At 45.2% G+C, this 26,823-nt stretch overlaps 1 protein-coding gene across 2 annotated transcripts in view; it reads right to left on the bottom strand.

Moving 5' to 3' along the window:
- The window catches only part of LOC134365178 (leucine-rich repeat-containing protein 37A2-like), a 124,113-nt gene extending 103,043 nt beyond the window's left edge, over positions 1-21,070 (bottom strand). The window contains exons 1-3 of one of the 2 annotated variants that reach the window (XM_063081381.1): positions 20,968-21,070; positions 14,982-15,146; positions 5,721-5,903 (exon numbers count right to left, since the gene is read on the bottom strand). The gene's annotated coding sequence lies outside the window, so the exon portion shown is untranslated. Of the gene's footprint in view, positions 1-5,720; positions 5,904-10,197; positions 10,239-14,981; positions 15,147-20,967 lie in introns of those variants that run through there. The other variant, XM_063081384.1, reaches the window with a different exon arrangement.
- Positions 21,071-26,823: the final 5,753 nt, after the last annotated feature.

Here is a 26,823-nt window from a genome sequence, read left to right as displayed (position 1 = left end):
ATTAAACTTTGTACACAGCAGCAAAACCCACTTAATACTTAAAACACACTTAATTCTACTCTGCTGTCCCTCTAATACAAATAACTCAGTATATAAGGGGGTAAGTACCAAAGTGTGGTGTGTACACAGCTGGAACACCAGACAAGCACTCGAATGTGATGCTGTGTGTCACTAGGGAAAAGAGGGGAACAAAAAGCAGGGTTACATTGACAGCAACAGCCTCATCAGGCTGGGAGAAAATACAGTCCACACAGTTTGTTTTTTCCAAGCAATCAGTCCACTTTGACCCATGAAATAAAAATAGTTATTACCTCAGAACCAAGCAAATGATATCAATGAATAAATATTGATGATGATATAATATTTTGGTTATGTAAGGAGGATATGAATCATTTTAGTACAGGTACAAATATCTTATACTCCCAGAACAAATTACCACTTGATTTTATCATTTCTTTTTGAGTTTTTTATAGTATAAATTCAGAGAAGAGAATCAGATATAGGAAAGAGAATAACACACTTGGAAATTAATTTTAGGGAATTAACTTCTAAACTATTTCTAATCTCAGCCATGTTTCTAACGTTTACTTCCTAACAACATTTTGTATGTGTTCCTGGGACAATGATAAAATGACAATACTAGGATTTGCTAGGACCATGACTTAAAATATACTTTCTTTTGATTCATAACCTCTATAAAACTGGATCTTTCAAAGCAGCTTTGTTTTATGATTTGAGAATAATGGCATTCTCAATAAATTAAAATAAAATTTTGGCACATTAAAATAAAACCTGCTAATTATATTTTATGCAAGTACTTAAAGAATCTAAGATTTTTCCCACCAGATTTTATATATTTTAACATATAGAGAATATCATCAGTTATATTGATCAATGTCCTTTATATGAAGCCCATGTCATATATTTCTCTCAGAACTGAGAGCTAAAAAAAAAATTAATTCTTATGATTTCCTTCATTACATAATTAAAATTACCTAATTCATCATGTTTCCCTCTCTGCTGTGGCTCCTAGGCAAGATCAAAATTAAAAATTATGCTTAATTATAGCCTTTTTTTAAGTACAGATTTTCTTTCTTTCTTTTTTTTTTTTTTTGTCTTTTTCGTGACCGGCACTCAGCCAGCGAGTGCACCGGCCATTCCTATATAGGATCCGAACCCGCGGCGGGAGCGTCGCTGGGCTCCCAGCGCCGCACTCTCCCGAGTGCGCCACGGGCTCGGCCCTAAGTACAGATTTTCTAATGTGGTTGATATTACTTATTGCTTAGTTATTATTTTCAGTTACATTTCAAATGTGTGTTTATTATAAAATGCTGACTTAAATCTTTTTTGAAAGTAGTTGGCATATAAAAAAATTTAAATGTTTTCAATAGAAAAATTCTACCAAAGCCCAAAGACCATGTATACAGGTATAACAATAATGTTCAGACTACACATATTCAAATTTAACAATAAAAGTCATCTTTGAAGAATAATAGCCAATGCTTAATCCACCGTATGCATGCATACATCCAGTTTATTTTTTTATTTTTATTTTTATTTTTTTTGTCTTTTTCGTGACGGCACTCAGCCAGTGAGTGCACTGGCCAGTCCTATATGGGATCCGAACCCGCGGTGGGAGCGTCGCTGCGCTCCCAAGCGCTGCACTCTCCTGAGTGCGCCACGGGGCCGGCCCATACATCCAGTTTATAAATGGAAATTTTTATCTTGTGTCCATATGCGCAAATCCTTGGAAAATAAGGTTTTTGAGATATAATTTTTTAAATTAAAATTATCTTATAAGTATCTTTTTACAAAAACTTTTTTTAAGTAAGAGAGAGAAAGAAGAAAATTACTACAGATTCCACATTTTAGAATCCGTGATAAGGTTCAGTCTCTTAATGTGAATCAATATGGTAAAATCAACAGGATCTGCCCATATATCATGCCAAAATTGTTCATATTAGACTCATGATTCTCATTTTAGGGAATCAAGAAAGGCATTTAGACGCAATGTTACGCATATCTGCTGTGATATATACAAATGCTAAGTTTAATATAGTTTCAGGTATCACAGATGACCTTCTACAAGTTTGCTGTATTTTATCTCCATGATACTCATGGTGGTTCACAATGGCTGCTGGTTACCTTGACTCTATGATCTGTCTGTACTGCAACAGGTCACACAGATGTCCTAACAGTGACACCACCTTTGGGGCATATCACACAGGTTCTATGTAACAGTCTGTACAGTATTTATACACACCTCTCATTTCAGCAACAAACATAAAAGATTAAGCAGTCTCTAAATGGATCAGGGTCCTAAAAAGACAACTAAGAGGTTAAGGAACTTATGTTCTATTTTTCTTCTAATTGCATATAATAAACTGCAGAAATTCTTTCATTATATTACATTTCAAAAGCAAAAGGAGAATTACATGTAGAACTGTCAGGGCTAGAAGAATCTTTCTAAGACGATATTTTATAAATTTTCTTTATATTTAAAATGTGATTGAATCAAAAAAATCATTCTCCAAAATAATTTCAATAAGAAGGATCTAGTAACTGAGAAATATTTGACAATGAGGTTATACATTTGTGTAGGTCTTGATTTCTACTGATCTGGATGTTTTTTCTTAAACACTATGACCTTAGGTAGATACCAGACTGAAACATCTTGTAAAAAGGTAATACGTGGCCGGCCCCCTGGCGCACTCGGGAGAGTGCAGCGCTTGGGAGCGCAGTGGCGCTCCCGCTGCGGGTTCGGATCCTATATAGGAATGGCCGGTGCGCTCACTGGCTGAGCGCGGTGCGGACGACACCAAGCCACGAGTTGCGATCCCCTTACCGGTCACAAAAAGACAAAAAAAAAAAAAAAAAAAGGTAACACGGTTTAATGTGCATTTTAGCAAATGTAAGTATCACAATGTAATATATCATGCCATTGAAAATCAAAGTAACATAATAAAATTATAATATGCACATAGAATAATTAGCTGTGTCAAATAAAATGAAGAAAATGGTTAATTGTTATTATATCATTGTTATATCTTATCATTCCTCTACAAAACAAAAATTATTAGAAAAACAACTAACCTATAATAATTACATAGCACATTCACCAAAAGGGAGTTCCTAGTTGATATGATTCACCTTAAGGTAGGTAACCACACTTCACTATGATTTTCATATCAGCATACAATGTACTACATATTTGGAAGCCAAAAATACATTTTTAGGATATTGTGTTCATTTAAAAATCCGATCAGAGAGAAGCAGCAGACAAAGCCATAGTATTCAAAATAGATATTTCACTGGTCCTCTTTTAGTTAAGTATTTCAAATAGTCCTTTTTACAAAATGACCTCCATTACTAAACTGGAGTAGCCAAACATTAACTGAAAATCAAATCTCTCTGGAACTAAAACAAAAAATTATACAATCTAATATTTAAGGGACATGTGTTTGTTCTGCATCAAACTATAACACAATGACTTCAAAAATATCTTCTATGTTAAAAAACATATGCCTACTTTGTTTTTTTTGAAATTTGTGAATGGCATTCAGTACTTAAAAGGTGTACATTACTTTATTTAGATCACATCATGAAGATCTATATTTTGAAAATTTAGGACTAATCTGAAAGGAACTTGAATTAATATCCTCGATAAATAACCAAAGATAAATACAAATTATTAGCATTTTGGTACACATGATAAAATTTTTTTAAATATAACTTATTGATAAAAGTTTTTAAAAATTATATTCTCTAAAGACAACAAAGTACAACATACACAAAATTATTTTCCTTTTGACCAAGAAAGCATTTAGCCTAAGTTTCTATTGCTTACTGGCATTCCCACGACAGCAATTCTGGTTAGAAAAACGTTCCAAGAAAGACACAAAATACGAGAAATATACCTTAAGCTACAGCACTTGAAAAGGCAAAATAGTTCTTATACTGAATATTTCAATAAGAAGAAATTTAATTAATAACCTTATGATACTATCCCTGTATCTTAATTATACATACTCGTTCTAAAATTTCCCTTTCGTTATCATTCAATGAACTGCACCCTATATGGCAGACACGACATATACAAAATCACAAAGATTTCCTCTAAATTTGGCCTCCACTTGTGTTGACTTCCATAACAGCAATATAATAGTAGGAAGTTATGTAAATTAATGTATTTTACTGAATCCATTATTCAATTCTACTATGCAAACAGATCTTACCCTGACTCAGAATCCATATCCCTTAACATGGGAAGACAAAAGTAAGGTCTATCATCATGTCTGAAGGATAATATAAGTTTTAAAATATTCTCAATAAATTGTATGGCTAAAAATCAAAAGACAAGCATATATTTTGCAAAAGCTAGTGAGGTTTGTAGCAAAAGTACAATACACATTGATTTAACAGGAACCACCTGACTATGCTCATACCATGGCCACCACAATGACTACCTTTTCCTATATATAATTTTCCTATAAATGTATATTATTAACAAAAAAAACCTTTGCTGGGTATATTCATATTGCCCAGTTGTTCTGTGAAAGTAAAAGACAACTCAAGGTTAAATAAAAATAACCAATAACTCCTATTCTTTGCCTTACCGCCTCCCACTCTCCACTCAAAAAATTAACATTTTATTTAATTAGAATTATTTTTTTATATAGATAATTATAAAATTGTTTAAACACATAGCATGACAGAAGGTTGATTTCGTTCTTTGAAAATTATATTATTTTGAGCGTAATGATAACTAGAGGAAGAAGCTTATGTGTGGTGTGATTAGTATGGTAAGATTTCAATCGTTAAAGAAGTATTTAGAACTATTATATGATATGGTTTTATCAGAAAAGAAAATTATCTTTTTAGTGTTTTCAATTGTTCTTAAATTTTCCTTTAATAAAATTTCACAGCAATTTACTCAAGAAGGTATACTAAAGGCCCTCGATATACCCTAAAGAATGTATTGTACCACAAAGATACACACCCAATAAGTTTTTTTTTCATCTGAAATTTATAGATAGTTTTCCATGCTGACAGTGCACATTTCATCCACAAGTTTGAAGAGTCAAATGCTACCACAGCTGGGGGTTATTCTGCCAAATGGCTTCCAACAGGGGCTACAGAGATGGAGGCTAGGAGGCATGTATATGTGCATGTAGGAAAAGCAACAGAACTGATGGGAAATAGCCCTTCTCTGGAGTCATTTTTATCAATTACCATCTGAGTGATCTAATCAAATATAGAGTCTAATGAAAAAAAGCAACACTAGGAAGGAAAAGCAAATATTAAAACAGCTGCTTGATTATTAAAACTCTGCTTGCTTACCTACAGAGATTAAAACAAAAAGCAAGGAGTGAAGCTGATATATTTCATAGGGATTTGCTAAGGCTGAGGGGAGGGGTAAGGGGCAGATACCTTTAGAAAAATCCATCATGAAAGGAATTGAGACAAGATTATAAAAAAGGAGCCAAGTTATAGCGCATCATGGGATTTTTAATCTGGCTACCTGTGGTTTCTGTAGTTAAACCCTTATTCATCCTCAAAATGGAGACGGGGGGTAGGAGGGAGAAAACAACAAAATCACATTTATATGTCAGTCTTGCAAATGATCAAACAGCGTGCATCAACAAGAATAATAAGAAAACATTAAACGCTGATGACTTTTTAAAAAGGTACCCATTTTATCAAATATCATTGATAATTACCTGTGCATCTCGTTTCTTGAACTCTTGAATTTGATTTTCGTGCTCCATATTGGCAGCGCGAAGCTGTTTTTCCAGGTTTTCAATTTCCCGTTCATGGTCTCGGACTAGGCTATCCTTCTCTGCGTTATGCTGCTGTAATAGGTGCGTCTTCTCCTGTTCATGCTCCAGCTTCAGCTCTACTATCTGATTGGACAATGAGGAGGACAGTTCATCAACAGAACATCCTTGTCGTCATGACAACTCATGTACAGCTTAATTTTTCTCTAATTTGTTCAAGTTAAAAATTTTATTTTTGCATCATTATTACCTCACCCTTGAAATACTCTCATTTGGGGTGGGGGGGATTTATACAAACCTCCTAATATTCAAGACAGTTGAGTATATTCAGTAAATCCTTCTGCAATCTGTTGACACAAATGTCTGAATATTGAAAAAAAAAAATGTTAAATGCTAGATATTTCCTCCCCAAGAATTCAGGTATTAGTAATCAGCAATGGCTGTAAATGGTTAATAGTCAGTACGCTTTGCTTTTTCCTTAAACATATCACAAAAAGCAGCGATTAAATCAGTTTTCTTCATGGTTTTCAAATAAAAGATTGGAGCTAAATATGCATCTGGATTATTGTATATACAGTTGTCTTTCTAAAAATAAAATGATAAATTTCAAAGCTCTATTATCTCGTTGTCAGCTACAGTATACCAACATAAACAGATGTTATGTGTTCCAGAAGGGCACCTGCTGTGCTGCAAGCTTGCGCCATGATTTCATAAAAAGCATTCTATTCTCAGACTCCTTTCCCAGTCCACTCCACACTGGAGACTGTGACCTTGGCCAGTCTTAGCCTCTCCCTGCTAGACTGAATGGCAGCCGGAGACCAAGGGCCTGGTTGCCGCAGTTTGATATTAATCCCCCAAACTGTGCACAATGGCACCCTACCTGGCCTGCAAACTATAGCCAGCCAGGCTGTCTTTGAAGCAGGTGATGAATAGGGGACTACAGGAAGCCAGCTTCCCCAGTGAACTCCAGGCCACACAGCTGCTAAGAACAGTCACTTGGATTTTTCTTCAGTTTTGGTGGATGTCAGGGGGAAAAACTGCTGTTATCTAGAATATGTTGTGTTATTTTTGGCGTGAGAATCCATCTTCGGAAAAGCTAACAGTAGGAGCCTGCTCTAAATCGATCTTGTTTCATGCAATGAATCACCAGACTACCTTATCTTAAGGCTATAGCATTCATTTATCCAGGCATGCATGCTGCACTAAATTTCAGAAATCATTTTCTTTTTAAATTCAAAAGTCTCTCTAGAATCAAAACCTAAGTTAAATTTGCTTTAAAAAATAGGTTTCAAAATGTCTTATTGTGATTTTGCTTAGAGTTGTATAATCAATAATAAATTTCTAACCATTCATACATTTATTATAATATTTAGAAGAAAGAAGGCATGCTAACTCTTGAACATATACACTTATTAGAAGAAAATAACGTACACATAATATGGAAAAGCATACTTTCCATCTGAAAACAAAAATGTATTCTAGTGAATTTACATTCATTTAAAATTTAGGGGTTGTTTCCTCAATATTACTCTCCTGTTGACAATATATGAACAAAAATAGCACAAAAATTTTCTCCTAATATATACTATACCAAATAGTAAAGGAAAGTTTTCTTTGATTATTTAAAATAAATGTGTATGTTTTATTCTACAGTTTGCATGACTATAATGTTAATCCCAACAAAAGAGAGAATTTAAAATTTTATTGATATTATGGCATGTTTTTCAGGAAGCCAGATATATTAATCATTGAGTTAGAATATTTCTAGTTCTTGGACACTTTATTATTTCTACTCAGTGTTATACTATCAAGCACCATTACAATAAAATTATAAATATTAGTCAAAATCATTTAAGTATGTAACTACCTAAGGGAAGTAGAAGGAGGTAGAATGTTCTACTGAAGTCTTCTCAAAAGCCTCAGAAAAACTGGAAGAATGAGTGCTTCTTAAAATTGATAGAAAGCAAAATATTTTATAATATTCTAGGAAAAAGTAACCAAATGACCTATAATTGGTGCAGAAGAATTACAGAATTTTCCCCCAAGAAAAAACAAAACACATGACTGGAACTAGTTGTGAGATCACTAGTAATGATACCACCTTGTTCTAGGCTCTAATAATGCATCACAGTATCTTTCTAAACTGAGTCATTTGTTCTTACAGATTGCTCAGTGACCATACTCATGTTCAAATTTTAGTTTATTTGTTTTTAAAAATCAGGGGGAAAAATGAAATGATGTTAATGGAATTTCAAGCCTAAAAATACAAGGGTATTTCAAAAAGTTCATATTTTTCTATAAAATTTTTGAAGTACCCTCATAGATGTTCATAAATTATTATTAGTTTGTTATTTTGCCAGAGCCTGTTGCTGTGATTCTACTTAATGAGCAAATCTCAAGGTTGCTAAAGCCTTTTAAAGCAAAATAGCTTAGGTTTGACTGCTCAGTCCAAGACTGCTTTTTGGCCGACTTCTAGATGCTAAGAATCCTTTCTGGGCTTTGCCTAGTTTCCTCACTGTCAGCATCTTCTGGAAGCTGGGGTGTCTTCCCCAGATAAATTGTAGAGTTCAGAGGAAAAACCCTAATGTTCTAGGAACATCTTGATGGTGGTATTCGTAACCGCAAAGGCCATCATTGAGGTGGATCTGTGTTAAAATTCAAGGTTTTCCTAATCCCTAGCCCCTTCCATGTAAGTCAATGTTAAGAGTCCTTTGGACTTTCTGGTTTGGTCCTTTACTTGTGCACACATGTCAGAGGTAAACGTGCAGTAGCATACCGTCTTTACCTCAGACCACCACATACTTTAGGTTGATTGACAATAATGTCTAACAGAGTCATTGGTGGCGAGGAGGTGGTAAATTATGGAAAATGTGTTGGATGTGAAAGCAGACAGCACCCAAAAGGACAAACATTGAGTGACCAATGAGCCTCTAAGTTAAGGGGGGTCTAGACCCATAATATATGTATGCTACTAGTGGAATGGGATGCATTATCACCAAGGACCCTGCCTGATTAAGTCTAGCTAAAGAGTTCCCTGTAACACAGAAGTGAAGGCTTCAAGTTCCCTAATCCAAAAGAGCTGAGCTGTGGGCCAGGTAACATTATTGGGTATTACCCACTCTATACATACTAAAGCAGATTAGCATGTCTCCCAGGTACAATGAAAGTGATTAGTCCTTGTGCAAGCATCTCATAGTATCTGGCAGTCCCTTGAGATGCTGGGCTTGATGGCTTAGTGGTTTGGGGTTTGGGTGAGAAAACAGCTTTACTGCCTAGGAACTACGAGGTTGACCCACACAAAATTGCCATTTTTGTAGGTCAAAACAGGAGATGAATAAGGGTCCTGCTCCACCCACTATGCTACTCCTTAACACACTCTAAACCTAAAATTCAAGAGTGAAGTTTCAATGTTCTAAAGTCCCTGAAAGCATAGCCCTCCATCACAGACTAAATCATTCCACAGTCTGATGATACTTTCCCCATTCCAACTGAGGTTTCAGGTAAGTGCCCAAGGGCAGAAGCATATTCTAGGCCCTGAGAAAGACCAAGATGGAGCTGCTAGATATCCAAGTCCCTGGGAATCTTGTAATACATATTTAAGTCCTGGTAACTGTTTTACAGTGAAATTAGTGCTAGCAAATATTGCCTGAACACCTTTTCATAACTGTACAAAGAAAGAGACAAAGAGGATAGAAAAAGTCATTACTCCTCAGTACACAACACATGGAAGCCTAGCACATTTCAGTAATATACCTCCATATCAGAAACTCCAGCACAAGAAACATAAATTATAGAAGTGATAGAATGCACCACAGCACACTGAAAAGGAGAAATTATGATACAAAATACTAACTAAAATAACCTCAAAGGTAACCAAATTACAAAATCTATATTCTATAAGCCTTAGTGTAAGAAGGGGTTATAGCTACAGGAAGCAGAGAGAGATGTCCTCCATATTCTCTAGCTAGAGAAGGAGGAAGAAAGGCTGTGTACAGTTCAGAGCCCTAGAGGGTAGATCTGTTCCACAGCTCAATGATAACTACTGTAATTTTAAGTGAATAGAAACATGAAATCAAGAGCTTAGAGGGACATAGAGGCTACCTGGTACAATGTTCATCTTAATCCAGAAACCTTCCCTACAACACCGTGATAGTTGGTCATTCAGCTGCTGCTGAAATAATTTTAGCCACAGAATAACCATATTTCAAGGCAATCAATGCCTCATACTGCACATGCTTGGCACTGAAACTTCTGGATAAAGATAGCAGGGGAAACTGGAAATTGTGAAAAGAACAAAAGCAAATGTTAAAAACAAAAACAAGAACATTCACTGGCAGCAAACAAACAAGGAAAGAGGAATAATATCTTGGCCACAAATTTCAAAAGGTGGTAGTCAAGGAAAGAAAGAGAAGATTCTCACATGATTTGGTGAGACATACTGTTTTGTCCCCATATCCCAGAAGTAGAACTGGTGAGTTGAAGTAATGCTGAGGAATATGTTCCAATACCACAATTTTGGAGAAAAACGGACTGAAGATGTATCATTTGCTTTCCTCTCTTCTGCCTGGGTGGGAGAGAAGGGGGCAATTTTAATGGAGTAAAATGGCTGCTGGAGAGAGATGAATAAAACTGGGAAAGTAAAACACTGGAATTGATTCTCTCTGATAGAACACAGGCTTTAGACCTGCATAAAAAAAGAAAACACCCTCTGATGCATGGAGCGAACCCTGGTGTAGAACATTAATAAGTTGTTAAAAGACAGAGTAGATGCCAGTTTCTCTAAGAAAACTTGCTCAGAACTCGAACTAAGCTCTCCTTTTCCATCCTTACAATGATCTCAAGACACAGAAAAGTGAATGCAACAAAATATCCATCCCCTCAAACTGAAACTCAGTGGAAGACAACAGGCTGAACATAAAGGCAGAGAAGGAGCCAAAGAGAATTCATGAATATTATACCAGTACTAAGAGTAGATTTGGACAGAGCTCAAGAAAGATGAGGTGAAAAAGTGAATATAGCAAAAAAGAGGAAGAAAAGAAGGAAGAAAGAAAGGAAGAAAGGCCCATTGTTCTGGATGGAGGGAAATGTACCTTAAAAACCAGAAACAATTAGAGTTGTAGGAGAATCTAAGACCATGAGTGCAATGAAAGAAGAACTCAAAGACAAGAAGATAAGGCAACAGAACTAACTAAGGACCAAAATAACTCCACCAAAAAATCATTACTAAATTAGAAACAACAAGCTGAATAAACACTGCTGCAAATCGAATCACTGACATAGACAGAAAGCTTGCAAGTCATAGTAAAGGCTCAGGAAAGAGATGAAGAGAAGATAATATGGGGGGGAAAGTGGAAAAGAAATGTATATATAGATATGATATCGGAAAATTTCCCTAAAATGAATAAAGAGCTGAACGTGTATATCAAAAAGGCACACTGTATACCAAGAAAAATTGATTCTGATGGAGAAAAAGAATGCCTCAAGAACATCATAACTAAGTTCAGACATGGAAGAACCCAAGGACTATGATACCCAAACCACTCTTGAAAAAAAAAAAAAAAAAACAATTGAGGATAAAATTCAAGCAACCAAAGGATGACTACAGAAGCTGTGTTAAGAGCAATGCTTAGTGCCAAAAGACAATGGGACAATGTGTACAAAGATCCAGGAATGAAAGGATGACCAAAGAATGTTACGCCCAGCCAATCTCTTCTTCACAAATAAGAGAACACAGACGTTCTCAGGCACGCAAAACCGCAGTGAATATAACATCTATAAGCACTTCCGGAAAAAGCTACTTAATGATGAAATCTCAAGTAGTCAATAGACAGATAAAAACAAAGTACTCAGATAAGAAGTTTTGCTAAAAGTCCTGGAGGTGAGCACATGACAGATTTAAATAAAAAACTAAGTCTATATAACTGCAAGAATTATGAATTCTCATAGAATTATAGAACAGAATATAAATGTTACAAAGCTCAAAAATGTATAAATAATACTAATAATTGAAAAAATAGAGTGGTAGAGTGGGTAGAACGAAGTGTAAGCAAGTGAGTTTTCTTTATATAGTAGGGAGTAACTACTGCGTCAAAATTGAGCCATAAAATTTAAAAATAACTCTAACTTCAATGGTATTTTTAATGTTTATTTCTTAACATTCTAGGAAATCATCTCTTACGTGGTAAAGAAATGTTTTTCTAAACTTCAGAAATCTTTTGGTTTCCTGTGTTTCTTCAACCAATTTCATTTTTTTTTTAAGGAAATTTTTGGCAGTTTTTTATAATTATGCAGCTTATGAGCATACGCTTACTGAGAGAATTGAAAAACATATAGCCACAAGAACACTTGTATATAAATATTCACAGCAGCTTTATTCATAAAGGGCCGGACGGACACACACACACACACACACACACACACACACACACACACACACACACACACACACACACACACACACACACACACACACACACACACACACACCACACACCACACACACACAAAGAAACTCTGATCTGGGCCTGCACACACACACACACACACACACACACACACACACACACACACACACACACACACACACACACACACACACACACACACACACACACACAGAAACTCTGATCTGGGCCTGCACACACACACACACACACACACACACAGAAACTCTGATCTGGGCCTGAGTCTTTTCATCAAACTGCACCCCATGCAATTCTATATTCCTGACCAGTCTCCTCTGAGTGGTTCTGCGCTTATTGGGGGGCAGATCAGCTGTCCTTGCTGTGCCCTAGCATTCCCCCAATGGGCCTGTCTTCCCCACCGCCCCTGCTGCAAACACTTCCCGTGGGACAGGCTGTGCACCAGTCCCTTGCGATGACTCACCAGCCTCTGAGTGGCTCCATTTTTTCAGTTGTTGTGGCCCCTCACTCATATGTGGGTCCTCAGGAACCCTATTAGTGGTCTTGCTGGCCTGGAGGCCACCACAGCCCTCTTCTCCCCTGCTGCCTCTAAGCAACTCCATCTGAAGGGCACAGCTGCGGCTTTTGCCAGCTCCTGCTCTGTGTGCTCAGCAGCTCCAGCCTTAAAGCGGCTGCAGCACAAAATGGTCAGAGCAGTTTTTTCTTTCTCTCATCGTGGCTTCTCCTGCCTTCATGCACTCCATAGGTCTCTCCTGATCTTCCCCTGAGCTCTAGAGGCCCCAGCTTGGCTGTTGCTGCTTTTTTATAGTTGTAAATTGGTTGATTTGTGGGAGAGAGTGATGCTGGGGATGGTCTGTTCCTCCATCTTGACCGGAAGCCCCAATTTCAACTTTTTAATATTAAAATTAAATTTAATATTTTAATGAAAGTGCCAAATGACTAGCATGGTCCTGTATCTAAAAAATTGCTTTTGTCGATCTACTTATCCGTCTATTTATTTATCTCTCATAGAAATTCCTGGAATAATGCTCACTTAAGATTAACAACAGTCATTTCTGGAAAATAAGATTTGGGTAGAATTTTTTCTTTCTTCTTTGTGTGCAGTTAGTTACCATGTTAAATGGCAACAGCTCCCTTGGGGGAATATTCACTTGTGGTGGCATTGCAAGAGTCTGTAACAAGGGACATGGTCTCCCTTCAAACAATGGGATCTGGGTCTGGGAACTGACTTAGATTTAGAAACTTGGTGAAAGACCATGATTCTCCATTTAAGTGGGAAACTATCTAAAATTCACTCGCCAGCTCCAGACTTCTTTCTTGACGTGTACTAGCCAAGTAGTACTCTCATTGGCTCTCTGTCTATCTCATCCCTCAGAGCACCATGTGCTATTCGCTATCACCACAGACCCCTGTGGGGTAAGATACCTTAATTGCCAGTCTAGCCTTGCTGTCCATTACAGTAATCACTACCATCTGACACTTCAGTGCCCCACGTGATGTCTGCCATTTTGGAACCCTACCGTCCTGTTGAAAGTAGGCAGCCATTTCCATAGCAGCATCTCTACTGTCAGCCCTGGAATACAGAGGAAGCCACCCCACAGCTGCTCGGTGGTATCAGTGCCCCCACCACCAGTGAGTGTCCCCCTCAGCACTTTAGTGAAGGCAGTATCCTCCAGGCACTCCCATGGGGTGGGTTCTTTGCTCTAAAGTAACAAAACTACTCTCATATTCTCATTTTTCCTGATACTGTGACTCTTAATACTATGCCAAGGCAGTTCCAGCATCTTCATCTCTGATCAACTGAGTGACTGGAATAGTGGGAAAAACCACTACCTTGTAAATGTGCTATATTTTGAAAAAAGAGAAATGAAGGACAGTTCGTTGTGAATTCTATCAAAAATAATATTGATTATCAAACTAATAGTTCAAGGGACACTTTGCTTTAAATTGTTAGCCATTAAAGAACAGAGGTTTCTCTATAGGGCTTGCTAAGTGTACTACTTTCGGTGTTTTTATCTGCCAGATCTCAGTTGAAACTCAGGAAGGATTCAGATAGTCAAATGCTGCAAGAGGACTTTTTTTTTATGGTTTAATGATGGTCAACTCAAGCCACACAAATTGAGAAAATTAATTTTCACTCTTACAGATGGCATTCAAATTTTTTGGAAAGAAACATGTCATAACTATATATTTTAACTTATTTTAGCTTAAGTCTGTTTCTCTAGAATACATTCAGAAGAACAGGATACATTCACAGACACAGAATGCTCTGGCCCAGCCCTCCCCGAAGTGCAACCAAGAGCCCAATACCTGCCAAACTCCCCGACGGGACCAGCGACCCCCAAAATACACCCAGGGACCAAGCACCCCCAAAAGTACACCCACGGACCAAAGCCTACTCAACTGCACCTACAGGCCCAGACCCTACCCAACTGCACCCATGGGCCCAGCCCCAACAACTACCCACACGGGCCCAGCCCCCACCCAGGTGCACGCATGGGACCAGGACCCCCCACCCCCCAGCTACACACGTGAGCCCAACCATCCTAACTGTACCCATGGGCCCAGACCACAGCAAGTTGCACCCACGGTCAGCCATCCCCAACTGCACCCACGGCCACAACACCCTCTGGCCCAGCTCTACCCCAATTGCACTCACACCCTTGTTCTGTTTTTTGTTTTCGTCATCTAACATGTTGTCTTTCGTCACTTACTGATCAAATTCTACCCAATCTTGAAGATTCGACTCACATGTCACCCCACTCGAGGCATCCCTACTCACCTTCTCTCACCTGGCTTCTGTCCTGGGACTTCTCTTTTACATTCACAGTCTCCATTCGATGATGTTGACACAGAAGGTGTTCGGCTTCCCTGCTTGGGTTCCAGGACACGCCTCGTCTTTCCAGCCACTCCCTAAGGTCTCAGGCCCCCTCCTCTGAGTTCTTCCCTGGAGGAAAGTTACAGTTGCCACTTAGACTTATTTTTAGCATCAACATGGGGAAAATGTGACCACAAGGTGCAGGCTCATGCAAATCCAGTGGCTGGGTCTGCTCAGGAGAGAGGACAGGAAATTCCTGAATGTACCTGCTGCGTGCAATAGGGTCTGACCAACGAACACGCTCCAGGAAGAGACGGATTCAGCGTGTCCAAGACTAATGTTCCATAACTGGGAGCCAGCCCCTTCAGTGAATGTTCCTTACGCAAAGAAACCACAGACGCCAAATCCCGGCTGAAGGCGGGGTCGTTGCTGACTGTCCTGGAGGCGGCCTGCGCTGCCCTGGCTGAGGGGTGTCGGCTTAACTGTGCACGGAACTTACCTTCACCAGGTAGCTGCTCGCGCTCTTGAGCCAACCTGCGCTCTCTGCTGAACTCGCTTCATTCTCGCTTTAGAGTTAGACCTGATGTCTGCACTAAACTGACATGTGCGTTACACTTGGTAGAAGCCTGGCTTGGGTCTCTGGAAGTAGGCTGCACTCTCTCTATGGAACCTATGTTTCTTCTCTGTTCTATTAAACTGGTTCTTTCTACCTTGAGTCTGCCCTTGAGTTCTTTCCTGTGGCGGAGTCAAGAACCTGACAAGAGGACTGGGCCGGTTGAGGAGGACTATCTGGCCCCCGCCACCCGCCACCAACCAGCCCGGTCAGACCCTACCTCCGACATCAGCTTCAATTAGTCTCATAGCTTTAAGTACCTGCTATATGACAATGACCCCCAAATTTATATCAATAGTCTTAACCAACCCCCACCAAAGTGCACCCGCAGGCCAAGCCCCTACTGAACTGCACCCATGGGGCCAGTCCCCACCAAAGTACCCCCACAGGCCAAGCCTCCCTCAAAGTAAACCCAAGGACATGTCCTCCCCAAAGTACACCCAAGGGCTCAGCCCCTATACGACTGCACCCACGGCCAGTGCCTCCCCCACTGCATCCACAAGCCCCACCTCCCACCAACTGCACTCACGGGATAAGCCACAAACAAAGTGAACATACGGGCCCCGTCCCCACCCAACTGCGTCAACAGGTCCAGGCCCCAGCAACTGTGGCCACTTTTGCAGCCCCTACCAAAGTGCACCCATGGGCCCAGTCCACACCAAAGTGCATCCACAAACCCAACCCACACCAAACTACTCCCAGTACCCAGCCCCCAACAAACTGCCCCAACGGGCAACGGCACCTTCGCAGCTAGCCCCCGCAATAGAAACCCCACGAGTCCAGCCCCTCCCAACGTACCCCCATGGGCCCAAGCCCCACCAACTACCCGCATGCACAGAGCCCCCACCCAGGTGCACGCAGGAGACCAGGACCCCCCCCCCCCCCAGCTACACACCTGAGTCCAACCATCCTAACTGCACCCACGGGCCCAGCCCCAGCAGAGTATACCCACTGGCCCAGTCCCCCACAATTACATCCTTGGTCACAGGCCCCTCATTGCCCAGCCCTCTCCAACTGCACCCAAGGTCCCGGCCCCCACCAACTACACACACGGGACATGCGCACAGTAAAGGGCCCCCTCAGACCCATCGCACGCCCAACTTTCCGGCACGGCCCAAAGGCCCACCAACTGCTCCCACAGGCCCAGCCCCCACCGACTGTCCCCATGGGCCCTGCCCCCACGGGCTGACCCTCCACCAACTGCATCCAAGGCTCCCCCCAACCCCCATTAACTGCACCCACGGACCCCACCCCCAACCGCACCTACGGCCCCCATCCCAAACCAAAGGGCACCTGTGGGCGCAGCTCCCCACAACTGCACCCTCGGGCACAGCCGCCCCCCCAACTCCACCCAAGAGCCTGGCCGCCCCCCAACTCCAACTATGGGCCTAACCCCACAAAACTACACCCACTGGACCAGCCCACCACCAACTGCACCCACGGGTCCAGCCTTCTCAAAGTACCCCCAAGGACAAAACCTCCTGTAGTGGATGGAACTATTTTCCCCCCAAAACTCCCTGAAGCTGGAATTGTGTCCCCCAAGTTTGATACATTCACCACTCAGCCCCCACTAGGACTTTTAAGAGGGTGGCAAATCCTACTTTGGTCATTGAAAGGTGGAGCCCTGAACAGGTGATTGGATTGCAGGACCTCGCAGTAGTGAACGGATTAAAAATGGTGCTCGGGGCGTGACTCTAAGGGTGTTCAAAGAAGAGGAGAGTCTGCCTTTTGCTCTCTCTGCTCTCTCTGTTTCCATCACCTTCCAGTGTGAGAGCCCTGGGTCACTGTCACCAACACCAGATGGACTTTGGACTTCTCAGCCTCAGAAACTGCAAGCAATAACTTTTGTTTCCTTTAGAAATTGCCCAATTCCAAGGACTTTCTGCGAAGCCACAAAAACGGACTAATTCACCACCCTCCAAAGTACACCCAAGGGCCCAGGCCCCACCCAACTGCACCCACGGGCCAGCCAGCCCCAACTGCAACCACGGGCACAGAACCCTCTGGCCCAACCCTCCCCCAAATGCATCCATGGACCCAACATCCGCCAAACTACCCCCACAGGCCCAACGCCTCCCAAGGTACTCCCACGGACCAAGCACCCCCAAAAGTACACCCATGAACCTAGGCCTACTGAAACGCACCTACGGCCCCAGACCCAACCCAACTGCCCCCACGGGCCCAGCCCCCACCAACTTTCCCCACAGGCCCAGCCCTACGAAATTCCCACATTGGCCCAGCCTCCACCCAGCTGCATGTATGGGACCAGGAGACCCCCCAAGCTACACACCTGAGCCCAACCATCCTAACCGCACCCACGGGTCCAGACCCCAGCAAGTGCACCCACGGTGCACCCATAGCCATAGAACCCTCTGGCCCAGCCCTCCCTCAAGTGCACCCATGGATCCAGCACCCGCCAAACTAGCCCCACGGGCCCAACCCGTCCCAAGGTACCTCCATGGGCCTGGCAACCCAGAAAGGACACTCACAGGCCCAGGCCTAGCCAACTACACCCATGGCCTTTACCCCCACACAACTGCACCCACGGGCCCAGCACCCACCCAACAGCATCCGTGGCAACTTCCCCCCTACTGAAAGCACCCCCATGGGCCCAGACACCCCCAAAGCACACCCACGTTCCCAACCCCCACCCAATTGCACCCACTGGCCCAGCCCCCATTGAACTGCACCCATGGGGCCACTCCCTACCAAAGTACCCTCAAAGGCCAAGCCTCCCTCAAAGTAAACCCAAGGACACATCCTCCTCAAAGTATACCTAAGGGCTCAGCCCCTATACAAGGGCTCAGCCCCTATACGACTGCATCCATGGCCAGGGCCTCCCCCACTGCACCCACCGGCCCTACCTGCCACCAACTGCACTCATGGGACAAGCCTCCACAGAAGCGCAGCCACAGGCCCAGCCCCACCCAAAGCACACCCATGCGCCCTGCCCCCACCCAAGTGCAGGCAGGGGCCGAGCTCCCACCCGAATCTACCTACGTGTCCAGCCGCCACAAAGTACACCTGCAGGTCCAGCACCCCGCAAGTGCACTCGTGAATCCACCCCCCACCAACTGCACCCACAGGTCCAGTCCCCCTCAAAGCACGCACACGGGCCCTGCCCCTGCAAAGCACTACCACCAGCCCAGCTGCCCCCAAGTGCAAGCAGGGGCCTAGCCCTCAGAAAAGTGCACCAATGGGCCCAGCTCCCACCAAACTGTACCTAGGGACTCATACCTCTGAAAATGGAGCCATGGGTCCAGGCCCCCTGAAAATGCACCCATCAACCCAGCCCCACCCTATCTGCATCCACAACACGAGCCCACACCACCTGCACCCACCGGTCCTGCACTACCTCGCCAGGGGTTCTGTGTCTTTCAGAGAGCTGCCTGGCTGCTGGCCCAATGTCCTGCTTGAGAGGCATTTCATAAAGGACCACTCTGATTACAAGGAAGAGGAGATGGACATGGCGAAGCTCCTATAAGAGGCAGCCCCTCCCTGGTCCTGCGGTTCCCTGCTCAGGACAACTGACCTGGCTTAGGCCACTCCTACCTCTCCAAGAGCCCCCAGACCTCTGCTTCTACTCGTGCCTCCCTATGTGTCTGTCCCTAGGAATCTTTAACCAAGAACCAAACTGGGGTCTCAATAAAGGAAAAAAAATTTCTATCAAGAAGAAGAGACGCTGTCTTACTTTTCTCCTGGGAAAATATACCCCAATCCATTTTCCCACAACCAGTCTCTATACCACGTGTGCCCTCCCTCAAAACATGGTCCAGTCCTGTGCACAGCACTGAGACCAAGAGGCCATGGGAGTCTGCTAAAAACAGCTCTCCACATTCCCTGCTCTGAACTGGGTGCCCAAGGCGACCTCACTGTGACCTTGAAAAGCCTCAACTCCCCTCCCGGGCCTCAGTTTCCCCACTTGAAAAAGGATGAGGGTGGACTAGATGCCATCTTATCCTGTGCCCCCAAATGAGACAAAATCAGAGAGAGCAACATGCATCAAACTCTGAGATGTCCTGCCTGCCCGCGCAGCCAGGGCCCTTCACTGGAGCCTAAGACGGTCTTCGCGTTGTGGACGGAACACAGGGGGCAGATGCATACTGGGGCAAGACGCTAGAGCTAAATCCTGCAAAGAATGATAATCCGGTCCAGGCCCCAGCCAGGCCTGACCCTTTCGGGGGCTGTTTACACACACTTGGTCCCAGTGCCCAGTGGAGGACAATGGCCCACTCTTCAAACAGGACCAACCATGCAGGGCCCCAGGGAGTCCTGGGGTTGGGGAAGAGTCTCTTGCCCTGACACCCCGTAGGCAGGGTGTGCCACCCCTTGTTATCCCTCTCTCCGATCTCCTCCCCAGGCTCTGCAAGACCCAGTCCCCAGGAGGGTGGGTTGAGCAGGTGCTAGACAGGTCTCTGACCCCTGCCTCCAGTCTAAAAGGAAAGTCCAAGGACCCAGGCATGGGGCCTCCCTCCCACCGACTGCCAAGACGGGCAGGTGGGCCGCCTCCATATGCCCTCGCCCAGGGGTCAGGTTAGTTCCTCGACCTCCACCTCAGCCAGGGACCCCCACCCCACCAGCAAACCCAGGGCTTCACACTTACAGACACCATGACAGAAGCACCTCCGGGACACCTGGGGGACAGCTCTACTTGAGAACCCACAGAGCCCTCCGACACCTCGGGGACTTCACTCCCAAGCACTGCCGCCAACCCCACGAACTCCAGGCTTTCCTCTCACCTCCAGCGCCGTCCCTGCCAAGAAGCGCTCCCCCCCCCCCCGTCAGGGGCTGCTCACCCCCAGGATCCTCCAAGTCCAAGGCTTCCATCCCACGGCCTTTGCTCGAGACACTACAAACCGTGGCCTCAACCCCTCCTCCCCCGACACCCTGCTTCCCGGCTCCCCGGTCCCCCCCGACCTCCGGCTACCCGGCTTCCGGCTCCCCGGTGCCCCCGACCCCCTGCTCCCTGGCTCCCGACTCCCCCCGACACTCGGCTCCGCGGTCCCCCGATCCCCGGCTCCCGGCTCCCTGGTCCACCCCGTTCCCCGGCTCCGGCTCCGCGGTCCCCCCGACTTCCGGCAACCCGGTCCCCGCGACCTCCCGCTCCTCGGCTCCCGCCTCCCCCGACCCACGGCTCCCCGGCTCCCCAGAGCCCGGCTCCCGGCTCCCCGTTCCCCCGAACTCCGTCTACCCGGCTCCCAACTCCCCGGCCCCCCCGACCCCCGGCTCCCCGTTCCCCCGACCTCCGGCTACCCGGCTCCCGGCTCCCCTTTCCCCCGGACCTCAGGCTCCCCGGCTCCCGGCTCCCCGGTATCCCGACCCCCGGCCCCTCCTCACCGGTCGCGGAGTCTCCTCAGACACCGGCACCGCAAGCGCCAGCAGCACAACCAGTTCAGCCGCCATGTCGCCGTCCACGGTCCGCCGCCAGCAGCCGCTGCAAACCTCCATCGTCGCCGCCGCCGCTTCTGGACGAATCGGCGGGGGCGCGGCCGGGAGCGCGCACGCAGGACGGTGTCGCGGGGCGGGGCCCGCTTGGGGCACGCAGGCGCGCTGGCTCCCGGCCTGGTGAGGCGCGTCGGGCGTTGCTGGGAGACGGGGGCCGGACCTGCCGGGATGGGTGGGAGCCTGGTGAGAAAGAAAAATAAAACGTGATCAAAAAGTGGTAGAGGGGGCCAACCCGGCTCACTCGGGAGAGTGCATCGCTGGGAGCGCAGCAGTGTTCCCGCCGCGGGTTCGGACCCTCTATAGGGATGGCCGGTTTGCTCACTGGCTGAGCGCGGTCACAAGAAAAGGACAAAAAAAAAAAAAAAAAAAAGTGGTAGACGGGGGCCGACCCCGTAGCTCACTCGGGAGAGTGCTGCGCTGGCAGCGGCCGCGAGTTCGGATCCTATATAGGGATGGCCGGTGCGCTCACTGGCTGAGCGCGGTGCGGGCGACAGCAGGCCAAGGGTTGCGATCCCCTTACCCGGCGGTCATCTTAAAAATAAATAAATAAATTGGTTGAGGGCCGGCCCGTGACTCACTCTGGAGAGTGTGGTGCTGATAACACCAAGGCTGCGGGTTCGGATCCTATACGGGTTCGGATCCTATATAGGGATGGCCGATTCGCTCACTGGCTGAGCGTGGTGCTGACAACACAAAGTCAAGGGTTAAGATCCCCTTACCGGTCATCTTAAAAAAAAAAAAAAAAAGTGGTTGAAATGGTAAACTTTCGATTACGTAAATGTCAAGAGAGGGAGCTAATAAAACTACCTGGAGGGCAGTTAGATTCAGAGAACAAGTAAGTGTCATAGGATGAGCATCCTGTGCAATGTTAGGACATAGTTCTACAAAAAAAGTTAACACCGAGGTCAAGGGTTCGGGTTCCCTACTGGCCAGCCGCCAAAATAATAATAATAACAATCAAAACATATGTAGCGCCCCGTGTCACATCAGTGATGCCCACGGCAAGAGGCTGCTCGGCACGCTGGCAGCTCTGCTCTGCATCGTGTGGGGATCTTCTACCAGGGGGTCGAAGAAGTCTATGGCCTGCACCGGGATGGCCCCCCTGCCTCAGGCGTGATGCACGAGTCCATCCCAGTGCTCGGGGCTGGGAAGTCCGGGCTGGCAGGCCGGCTTCCTGGGCCACCTCTTCCTGGCCTTGACCAGGACCTGGCCCGTGGGGTCGCACGTCTGCCTGCATCGGTCTGGCCAGGAGTTCGAGCAGCATCTGCTGGGGACCCTGCAGCCTCAGCCCTTCATGCATGAGAAGCCTCGGCTGCCACCTCGGGCTGAGGCCCAGAGGCAGGGGCTCGAAGGACGGTAGCTCAAGAAGCCCCAGCTCCGAGACCAGCCCAGCAGCTGAGGAACCTGCTGCCACCATCGCCAACATCACCATGGCCATCACGCCCACCTGGCAGATAGGGAGGAGATGGCCTTTTGCTTTCTATTTAGTTAACGTGAAGTAAGTCACATGGACCCACAGGTTCTCCCAGCATGACTCAAGCCCCACGATGCCCTCCTGGCCTCCCTCTGGAGGGAGGCTTTTTAAACCTTGCAATGTGTTATGATTTTTCACTCTTATTATTTATTTTGAACCTAGTTTAAAAAGAAAACATTTTGTATTCTTTTACTTAAAGAGGCCCTCCAGAATCGTCTCAATGTCAAGCCTGTGGCCCTGGCTGTGTGCTCATGCTGTGTGGACATCTGTCCAGGCACTGGGGACAGCATTGTTAGCCCAGCAGACATGCCCTTGCCCCTGGGTATGGCCAGCACCTGGGACAGAGCTGGCACTGGCTAACACCCACTGAACGCTGACCTAAACCCTGTTGCACCCTAGAAGAGTTGGCTTCTCAGGGGGCTCAGGGCTGACCCCAGCAGCACCCAGGTCATGGGGTCAGGCTTTCAGAACCTCCCAAAGCCCTTCAGACGGGCAAGGAGTCCACACTGGCACCAGCCACCTCTGCGGCATGGAATAATACAGAAGCCCCTCTCTCCAGGCCTCACGAGGAGGGATGGGCCAGCATCCCACTGCTCGGCCCCCAAACAGCTCCCACTGGCCCGTCCCCTATCCTGGAACACTTCCATACGGACAACTGCTACCATCTGAATGTTTGTGTCCCCAAAACTTCATATGTCGAAACCTAATCCCCAAGGTGATAGTCTTAGGAGGTGGGAACTTTGGAAGGTGAGCGGGTCATGAGGGTGGGGCCCTCATGATGGGATTAGTGCCCATATAAAGGATGCTGAGGGAGCTTGTTTTCCCTGTTGGCCGCGTGAGGACGCAGCGAGAAGGCACTGCCTACGAAGCAGAGAGCGAGTCTTTGCCGGACACCAAATCTGCCATGCCTTGATCTTGGACTTCCAGCCTCCAGAACTATGAGCAATGAATTTCTGTTGTTTATGAGCGACCCAGGTTATGACCAGTTCCATATACATATTCACTTTTATAAAAATTAAGGAAGTCACCTATTGGAAATTAAAACAGCTTCAGGACTGATGTCTAATTGAACAAAGAAGCAAAGCATGTATCGTTGTGTAAACCACAGGGCATAATAGACTTGTGGAAACAATAATTCCATGAACAGGAATTTCAGAGAGGGAGATTTCTAGGGCAGGGTGTTTGCTAATTCTCGGCGGGGACTGATGATCCAGGATACATCTGTGTGGCGAGACACCCATGGCTTGAATTTTCCTGCAAACCCTACCTGCCCTCAGACCCCTGACTCCGACTGTTACGGTTGCAGTCTTGGATGTTCTGAGTCCCCTCTCTCGATCTTAACATATTTGTATAAGGTCTAATTTTTATGGTGAGTATCTTGTTCTCTTAGTACTTCTAGTGGCTCTGTGACTGTGATTCCACCAAGAGAAAGCTACAGTGATCACACTTGGCCCACGTGGGGGACAGAGATGATCACACTTGGCCCATGCAGGGGACAGAGTAACCGGGAAAGTATTGGTTAGTCCCTCAGGACTGGTGCTGGGGTGAGAAATCACACAAAACAAGAAGCACTGACACGGCCGGTGTTTTGCACAGGACATTATCTGTGTTCTGGGGATGAACATGGAGGATTGAGGAGCCGGGCAAAGGGTTCCTAAAGGTCAGAGTAAAATCTGCCTGAGTCTCCAAGCGCCTGGGAGATAATGTTTTCCCAGAGGGACGGGGCCTGCTGATTGGTCCCTCAAGACTTTTGCCACATTTGAAAGCTGCAGGGCGTGGGTGCTAAAGCAGCAAGCTGAAACCTCCAAAGGTCACGAGTGGATTTGCCACTTGCTTGACCAGTGACCTACTAGAATGTTCATCCAAATCCCTGATGGGCCTTCCCTGAGGAAGACAGGAGAAGCAGAGATGGATGAGCCTCATTACAACTGCGTGTGTTTAATTGGACTCAGTAGGGGACAGAGAGGGGAGAGAGAAGGGGGCAGAAGCCATCCCTGAAGGTGGAATGCCTGAGGGTTTTGCAAAATGGGTATAATACGTCAATCCGCAGATTAAAGAACCAAACCCCAACTGGGAATAAAAAAGAAAAGAGAAAATCATACTAAAGTCCATCGTAGTTAAATTGCTGAAACGAAGGACATAAAGTCAAATTTCTTTTCTAAAGCAAATTCACACCCTTATATGTTGTGATTAAATAATAAATATCAAAATATTCTGAAATATAATATCAAAATATTTCTGGAAGTTTATCTTTTCAGAGATTTTTCTTCTTTTTGTGGGGGTGTTTCTTCTTTTTGTTAGGGTTTTGTTCTTTTCATTGGGGTTTTCTTCTTTGGGGGGCTTCCTATTGCTGGCACTTTCTTCTTTTTACTGGGGTTTTTCTTCTTGTGGGTTTCTTCTTATTTTTGTGGGTTTTTTTCTTTCTCTCTGTTGGTGTTTTCTCCTTTTGGGGGGGTTTCTACTTTCCTGGTTTTCTTTTTGGTGGAGTTTCTTTTCTGAGAGGTTTTCTTCTTGTCATTGGGGTTTTCTTTTTGTTGGGTTTGCTTCATTTGGGGGGGTTCTGCTTTTTGTTGGGGTTTTCTTATCTTGGGGCGATTTTTCTTCCTCCTGTTGGGGTTCTCTTCTTTTTGTTGGGATTGTCTTCTTTTGGGTTTTTTATTCTTCTTTTGGGCAGTTTTTCTTTATGTTTGGGTTCTATTCTTTTTGTTGGGGTTTTCTTCCTTTTGCAGGTGTTTTCTTCTGCGTATTTTCTTTCTGTGTTGCGTGTTTTCTTCTTCGTTGGGGTGTTTTCTGGGTATTACCTTCTTCTTTTGGGTGTTGTCTTCTTCTTTTGGGTGTTTTCTCCTTTTTGGTATCTTCTCCCTCATGTTTTCCTCTTCTTTCTGTTATTTTCTCTTCTTTTGGATTTTTTCTCATTTTTTCTCTTTTTTCTCCTCTTGATTCTTTTATTCAGTTTTGGTGTGTTTCTTTTTTTTTTTTTTTTTTTTTGTCTTTTTTAAGGTTTTTTCTTTTTTTGATTTTTTCCTTTTTTTGTTTTTTGGGGGACTTTTTTTTTTTTTTTTAAAGAACAGTGGTCTTAACATGATAAAAGGGTGACTGGGAAGGAGTGGCTGGGACAGGGTGGCACGGGCAGGGTGGCACGGACAGGGTGGCATGGGCAGGGTGGCAGGGACAGGGTGGAAGGGACAGGGTGGCAGAGACATGGTGGCAAGGACAGGGTAGCAGGAACTGGGAGGGGGCAGAGCTCTGGGCCCCACATCTCAGACGTCCATGATCTTACTGTCATAAGACCCTTCTGCTCGATAAAACAAGGGAAAGCAGGGATTGTTGCTGAAGCCTTGGTTCTCCTGGCATTTCTGTATGTTCTGCGGCAGCTGCGTGGTCAGAGGGAAGGGAGGAGGGGAGGCTGGAGCCAGCTGGGCTCTGAGGCATGACATTCTGAGTGTGACGTGCCAGCCCCAGGGGGATGGCCTGGCAAGGGGGGACCGAGGGGACAGTTGGCTCTCCTGGCAGTGGCGGAGGACAGGACACTGGCAGGGGCCTGTGGCCTCTTATTGGGGCAGCTGGAAGCACTGACGGATGCATCTAGGGTATAGATAACGCAGCTCTGAGCTTGATGACTTGGAGTGTTTGAGGATTACTCCAGTAGTAGGAAAGACTTCCAGACACTACGGCATGAGTTGCCCGAGACAACGTAGAAAACATTGCACTATGACAATAAAAAGGTAGAAACCAAGCATAAATGTGAGAAGTTCCTGGAAACCTGATTCCCACTCATTTGGTGTTAACTAGGAGATTAACTCACTCCTGACAACACTTGGTTGAATTATGGACTGTGCTGAAATGTGAGTATGTTTTTTTGTGATGAGGATTTTGACCGGTAAGGGGATCGCAACCCTTGGCACGGCCACCAGCCATCCCTATATAGGATCTGAACCTGTGGCCTCGGCGCTACCAGCGCCGCACTCTCCCGAGTGAGCCACGGGGCCGGCCCTGTGATGAGGATTTTGTGGTTCAGACTTTTTGGTAGAGTGGCCATTTGATCAGCATGGCTAATCCCAAATCCAAGAAGTGTAAATAACATTACTGACAGCTCATTGATTAGCTAAAAACTAATCAAGGACCAGTTTATTTTCAAAAACCGTTCTTGCCAAGGTTCCCTGGCCTTGTGTTTCTCTGTGTCTATGTCCAAATATCCATCTTCTCATAGGGACACTAGTTAATAGATTTAGAGACCACCTTAATCCAGTGTGACCTCATCTTAACTAATCACA

The sequence above is a fragment of the Cynocephalus volans genome, chromosome 16, assembly GCF_027409185.1.
Source record: "Cynocephalus volans isolate mCynVol1 chromosome 16, mCynVol1.pri, whole genome shotgun sequence".
NCBI classification, from domain to species: domain Eukaryota; kingdom Metazoa; phylum Chordata; class Mammalia; order Dermoptera; family Cynocephalidae; genus Cynocephalus; species Cynocephalus volans.
This window is presented reverse-complemented; position numbering and strand designations above follow the sequence as displayed.